This window comes from Echinops telfairi, unplaced genomic scaffold, assembly GCF_000313985.2.
Source record: "Echinops telfairi isolate 266 unplaced genomic scaffold, ASM31398v2 ScPeMD7_1;HRSCAF=3_0, whole genome shotgun sequence".
Classification (NCBI taxonomy): domain Eukaryota; kingdom Metazoa; phylum Chordata; class Mammalia; order Afrosoricida; family Tenrecidae; genus Echinops; species Echinops telfairi.
In genome coordinates, this window is record NW_022103896.1 from 79367983 (window position 1) to 79375223 (window position 7241).

At 49.0% G+C, this 7241-nt stretch overlaps 1 pseudogene; it reads right to left on the reverse strand.

Moving 5' to 3' along the window:
• Nucleotides 1-7028, reverse strand: part of LOC101660727 — a 19567-nt pseudogene extending 12539 nt beyond the window's left edge.
• Between the last annotated feature and the right edge of the window lie 213 nt (nt 7029-7241).

Consider the following 7241-nt stretch of genomic DNA (forward strand, 5'->3'; position numbering starts at 1 on the left):
CCGCCCCTGCCTGCCTCCCTGTCACATCATCACGTGGACTGCGCTCGCCAGCATGGCAGGGCCTGATTCTTGCTATCTGCATCAGCTCTTCAGTTTCAAATCTTCATCAGATTAGTTCCATCCCACTGCCGTGGCAGTTACTTCGTTTATCATGAAAGACCCTCCCCACTTGTCCAACGTTCCCTCGGCTCTCTTCTGTACTTACAGCCAAGTCTCCAGAAAACAGCTTCTTCTCTTTTTTTGGCTGTGGCTAAAACTAAAATGTCTTGCGGTGTTATGCATGGAAAGAACAGAATTTCTAACCCAGAGAAGCTCTGGCTGGGTGGCCATGCCCTATTGTGGAGTCGAAGAGCTCTTGTTCTCTGTGCCCCCCGTCTTCTAAGTGGCAGGTCGATGCCACCGGTGATGCGGTCGGTCGGTCCTTTCACGCACTTTCGCTTTTCTCATTCTGTTTGACCCGTGTGTTGTCAGGAACTGTTGTGTTTACCTTTGCTCTTTCCCTGAAAGAGAAAGTGGGGAGTCCCTGGCAGACACTTCCTGTAAGAGGGCCCTGGGAAAGCCTCGAGGATCGTGAACAAGACCCGGAGCCAGACCAAAAGGATCATGGAGCCATGGATAACAGCACCGCACTGTACACAGGCCAAAAGATTCTGGTCATGCAAAGTTCTAAGCCTCTCATTATAAGTCAGTAAATATGTACTAGCGCACCAGATGGCTTCAGGTGGCCTGAGCTGCCCCTCGGGTCCTGAGGTTTGGGAAAGGGTGGCCAGTTGTGTCAGTGGTGTTCAGCTCAGAGTTACAGGCCAGCTCCAGCCCTGGAAAGGCCCTGGTCCTGGAAGCCTGGGTAGGATGGTCTGCAGGGGTGACAGTGGGGATAGAGTTTTACTGTGGGAGAGTTAGTTACCTTCACACCCACACATGGCATTTTGTCTTAAAACCATGAAAGTCCTGACCCGTGAGCCCTGGATCACTGGTGTTTGATCTGACCAAGTAGAGGGTGCTGGAGCTGGAGCCAGAAGAGAGAGTTGAGAGACCTTGCACACCAGGCATATGGCCCGGCTCTGGGTCCCAGGGGCCTCACTGTCCAATGGGAATAAGACGGACCTTATAAGACTGGTATGTGTGTGTCCGGGCGGGATAAATGAGATAAGGGTAGTGTACACCAGTGAAAACTGTTCATAATTAGACGTAGGTAGGGGCTTAACATTAGTAATAAATGTTAGTAATATGGTAAATAAGCTTGCACTAAAAGCAACGGTGCTTGGATAGCTGTAAAGATGAACTCTCAAGAGCTTATGTTTGATATTCATCTAATTGTTCTCGTAGACGCTGCATAAAAATGAAGCACGTCATAATCACACACACGATACTAGTTTGTACATAATTCAGAAGCACTAAATGCCATGTGCACCTACCCCTCCGTGGGTGTCACCTCCCCGTTGGGAAGGGTAGCAGTCACACCCGGAGGGTGGAGGTGCAGGCTCTTTGGGACACAGGCAGGCAGTCAGTGTTGCCTCAACCACAGGCCACTGGCTACTTCAAGGGGTCCTGATTTTCACAGAGGGGAGCATGCAGGCCGATTGGGAACCCTCGCCCATTTTAAAGCAGCTTTCCCTGCAGGGCCTGCGCTGCCCCCAGCCCACCCAGAGGCTGCTCTGCAGCGGGGGCAGTGGCGACAGTGTCTAGGCCCCCTTTTTGGTAGACACTGGAGGCCAGCCAGATGGATCATTCTCCTAAAGGTCAGAGTCCTCAAGGGACCAAGGGCTGAGGTCACTGAGCCACCGGGCCCCCATCGGTGAAACTCATCCAGGGCAGGCAGAAACCTTGGGGGTTTCTTCTCTGGGGAGCGCATCTCCCCACTGCTGCCATTGCTTGATCACTTCTTATCCTAAAGCCCGAAGCTCTGCCCTGGTAGCTGGTAATTATCCCTCCACTGGGAGAGGGACAAGTGCTGTCCCCTTTGACAGAAGAAAAAAATTCAGAGCCCCGACTTCTTCTTTCAGTCAGGAAGTAGGGGGTGGGGTGGAGGGTTTAAGTAAGAGGGAAAGGCTACTGGAGGAAGACGTTCTGTGAGATTTAAGGGCCCAGGGCCAAGCCAGCGGGCTCTGGCCAAATGTAGCCACCAAAGGGGCAGAGGATCCTGGGGAGAGGGGGCTCTCCCTACTGAGAGGGCCCTTGGCAAGAACACTCTGAAGAAGATATTTCAGAAAGCAGGCGATACCCCTTTCCCCAACCGAATCACAGGGTCTTTCTCTACAGAGACCAGCAAGCAACGTAAAGGCTTTCTCACAGCCAATGGATGAAGGGGTGTCACAGCACTCAGAATGGGACGAAAAGGCTGTTTTACCTCCCAACGAGCATCAAGTGAATGCTCCAGATACTAGCAACTTAATGTACGCTTCCCAGCCTGCTCTTGGGATCTGTGTCAGGTTGCCAGAAGGGAAGTGATGTGTGGCGCTCGATGAAATACCTTTCTCAACCCGCTTCTCGGCTTGTTCCCTAATGGGAGGGAAGTTGCCTAATCCCATATAATTATAAATTCGATTAGCACCCACACATATCATAGGGAGGAAGGCACTTTGATTTGGTAGAAGTCTAGTTTTAATGAAATCTTTGGACATTCTAACCAGCGCTGCTGGAAACCAGGCCTTCTGCTGGGGCACAGCCGCATTGTGGTGGGGACAGTGGCGGGTGGGGTGGTTTTGAGCAATGGCTCAGATCATCATTGAGTTTATGCACATCCAGGCTCTCGTTTCCCCTATGAGCCCACTGATGTGTCTGCCCGTTGTGAAGTAGCAAACACTCCTTGCTGAATGCATTAAAGCCTATTAGTGACTTTCCTTTTTCATCCCTTTGACCCACTTTGGATTTGATTTGCAAGGACAATGTCATTAGTTGTGGTAGCATTTTCCAAATCAAGACCTATTATTTTCACTTCTTTAAACGCCATTCAAGTATGCGCTGCATGAATACATTTTAATAAACCAAGCCGACTCCATTCACATAATTCCCTTTTATCCTCTATAGCTACATGTTCTCCTAATGTTTGTTCTAGTGGGAATGCAACTCACTGCTGCCAAATGGGAAGGCTGACAGTTCTGTTTTTCTGGGAACTCGGGCCATGTCTTACTTTTTCTTCTCATTTCTAATCTCATCGCTTTCAACCACGGCTGGTCTGAGATTTGCTAGATTAGCTATCTCAATGATAGCTGCAATACTTCATACCCAGGATCATCGGACCATCTCAACCTCCTGCTTTAAATTCTTCGCTGCAGTCTCTTTCCTGCCAAGCTCCAGGCTAAAATCTCCACCAAGTCCCTGAATGGCCTGGGATCTCTCTCTCCTTGGTGCATGGGCCTGGTGTGTGCGCTGTGCTGCCCGGGGCCCTCTGCCTCCTCCCTTCCCTTCTGGACTGAGCTGAGCTGAAGGTCCTCTCAGCAATCTTCTCCACTGACTGTGGTGTTTGGGACAACAGGGACTTTTCAGCAGACTCTCTGTGTCTCTTCCTCTCTCATACATCCCCCATTATGTGCAAGTGTCAGGGTAAAAACAAAAACTGAAAATCTTTAAGCATTAACTATAATAAGGCAATCCCAGAGGGATCTGTAGAAAACAATACGGATAAAAGTTACATTGTGTGGTGTCCAACTAATTGATAAAGGCCACCAGCCAAGAAATCGCATAAGAAGATATGTTATGAACAGGCAAATAAAAATGTCGACCATTCCTTATTTTTAAAAAACAAATCCACTGCTACTAAGTGGATTCCAACTCACGGTGACCCCGTAGGACAGAGTTGAGCTGCCTCTGTGGGTTTCCGAGACTACAAATCATTATGGGAGCGAAAAGCCTCATCATTCTTCCACAGAGGGCCTGATGGTTTCAAACTGCTGACCTTGGGGCTAGCAGCTCAATGTGTAACCCACTACCCCACCAGGGCTCCTCTTTCTCTATGAAATGCAAAGACAAGCAAGGGAGCCCAGATGGTGCACAGAGTTACGCATTACGCTGCCTACCAAACGGTCAGCAGTTTGAACTCACCAGTCATCCTGTGGGTGAAAGGTGAGTCTGTCTGCTCCCATAAAGATTTACAGCCTCCGAAACCCCAGGGGCAGTTTTACTCTGTCCTACAGAGTCGGTTGATAAGAATCGGCATCAACTCGACAGCAATGAGTTGGAATTGGTTGAAAAATCAGCAACACCACTGTTTGTATTTAGGAGAGATGCTCAAGACGACAGCATACAGTATAGTGGAACTAGTATGCTGTGCATTTATGGTGACGGTATAAACCAGAAAGTCCTTTAAGGAAACACTTTCTAAAAAGATCAGCACAGAGGAAGAAGATTCTCAACCAGATAGACTGACATAGCGGCTGCAACAATGGGTTCACATTGTGAGCACAGTTCAGGACCAGACCGTGCTTCATTCTGTTGTCTACAGGGTCTTCATCAGTTGACACACACTCAATGGCACAGAACAGTAACATCAATACTCGTTCTTCTTGACACAGTAATTTCTCTTTCAGGAATTTACCCCACGAAGAAGGTTTGAGTACAGAAAATACATTAGATCCAAAGATATCCATTACTGCACTCACACAATGTGGAATCTTAACTGTCCAGTGATGGGAAAGGTCAAGTGCGCTACAATATAGCCGCTCAATGGAATATCAGCAAGCGATGTGAAGTAATACTTTGAGCAACCTAAAACAAGTAGAGTGGGATGTTCCATGTATAGTTTGTTGATGGCTATTTAACATGACTATGTCTCAACAAAAGATGAAACAAACATGAAAATACTTGGTTAAATGGTGATATTGCAGGTAAGTGCAGAAGCTTTCTTTTTATGTATTTTTTCATTAGCAACAATCCATCATGGCTTACCTCTTAAGGAGCTCTGAATCGATCGATGGGAGGTAGGGCCATCCTCCCTCTCCAGTAGGCACGATAGCAGATGCGGATGACAGCACTGCTTTTCACGGCCTGCTGTGACCGGTGTGGCCAGGGGAGATGGGAGCAGAGCCCAGAACACACGGAAAAGGCTGCAGAGTCCGGTGGAGAGCTTCAGTCAGCAGTCCCCAGGGCACGGGCAACAAGCACAATGTCTACCACCTCAGGCTCACTTGCCCACAGGGGGAGGAGCTAGAGGTCTGCTTGGCAGATGGAGAAATCATACCTACTTACAAACAGGGGTTCTTGGTGTTTCTTGCCGCTCCTTGTATAGTGAACAAAGAAAAGAGGCACTTTGAAGTGGTTTGGGGCCCCAAATTCTGTTCATTATTATTAGTCAAGAGAATAAAGAAAAACTCAAAACAAAAGTCAATAAGGAGGTGGGTGCTTCGTTGTCTTGTCACTTTGAGAGTGGGGAAGACTTGAGAAGACACACATCATTCCTCCAGTTCCTGAATGACTGCCCCACCACCACCTCCATGACCCCGTTCGACCTTACAAATCTGGCTAGACCAGATAACACACATTGGTACAGATAAGAGCTCTCAACACATGGGATTCAGGACAGATAAACCCCACAGGAACAGTAGTGAGAGTAGCAATATTAGGCAAGTAGGGAGATGCTCTGGGAGGAGAAGGGGGAGAAAGGGGGAACCCATCACAAGGTTAGATATATAGTGTCCCCCTCCTGAAGGGAATGAATAACAGACATGTGGGTGAAGAGAGACAGCAGATGGTGTAAGATATGAAAATAACAATAATTTATAGTTGATCGAGGATACACAAGGGTAGGAGGGTGAGGGAGGGGGGAAAGGAGGAGCTTATACCAAGGGCTCAAGTAGAAAATGTTTTGTACATATGTGCAAATATGCTTGAGAAATCGATGTATGGAGTGTTATAAGAGCTGTAAGAGCCCCCAATACAATGATTTTTAAAGAAAAAGAAAGAAAGAAAGTGGGGAAGACTTCCACAGAGCCAGTCAACGGTGACAGGAGCAGACATTCCCTCCCTGCCCAGCCTCGCATGCACCACCCCTGGGATGACTGGCCTGTGGCTGGGTACCAGGGACACTGCCCTCCCATCTGAGTCAGTTCTCTGGGCCCCCAGATGGCTTTGGCATGTGACGGACAGGAAGCACCATGTTTATTGCATTCTGGTTGTTCAGAAGCAAAGGACAGATGATCCTGAGTATCAATTCATGGCTAGACTACATTGAAGACAGAAGAGCAGCATATGGTGCATCAACAGCCTACAGGGGAGCAGTTTGGAGTGTGCAGGCTGGTGATGCCAAAGAAGTTTGCCTTTCAGGCAGAGTGGGGTGGGGGCTTGGAGTCCCCTTGCCTTAGTGGGGCTTCAGCTCATCTGCTGGGCTTTGCCTGTCCTTCTTCTTTTGAGAACCTGTCAGGCAGTGACTGGCTCTGAGCTCTTATTTGTCTTTATAAGCCCAAAGCTACTGCCATCAAGGTAAGTCTGACTTCTAGTGACCCTGAAGGGTAGGGTAGCACTGCTCCTGGGGCTGTCCTTCTCCACTTTCTCCCTTGGAGTGGCAGGGAGATTTGACCTTACACTTCACAGCCCAAGCAGGGTTCCTTAAAGTTTGTCCTCTAGGACCTGCCAAGGCAGTCATCTTCTGGCCTTCTCAGGAACATGACTGCTGAGAACAAAACCCCCTTTCTGTCTCAGTGCCTCATAGCATTTAGAACTCTTGGGACGGGTAGCCTATCTGGTCCTTATTGCAGCGGGGGGAAATTTTACCATCATTAATGCTCCCGTGGCGTCCCATCTTCTGCTCTCAGTCCACGCCTGCAGGTCTTCCTGGACTGTCCCTCCATCTCCAGGTGCTCCATGAACATTGAAGCCTCTGCCCACGGTCCTTCTCCTCATCCCACCATGTGGACAGCGAGAGAGGCCTGGTGAGAATCAATGTGCTGACCACCTGCTTGTTCCTCTATGTCCACCACATGCAGATCTTGTGGGCTGGGGAGCTGAGGTCTTGCCTTCAGCTCTAAGTCCAACTCTAAGAAGACTCTCCGGAGCAGAGGAGGAAGCTGCCCGGGGAGTGCATATGCCTGACCCATGATCCGGAAAACAGAAGATAAGTGGTTCCAGACTTCACCTCTTGGGTCTTTTGAACATGCCTGCTTTGTGCGTGAGACTTCTTTACTCCTAGGAGGCCACAGCAAGGCTCACTACAGAGCAATATTTCCTTCCTTCTGCAGTTAGCCACCCTTGAGGAGGGTGCAGGCTCACCCCCTCTAGTCTGACCGCCCAGCCCTTCCAGTGTCCTGACC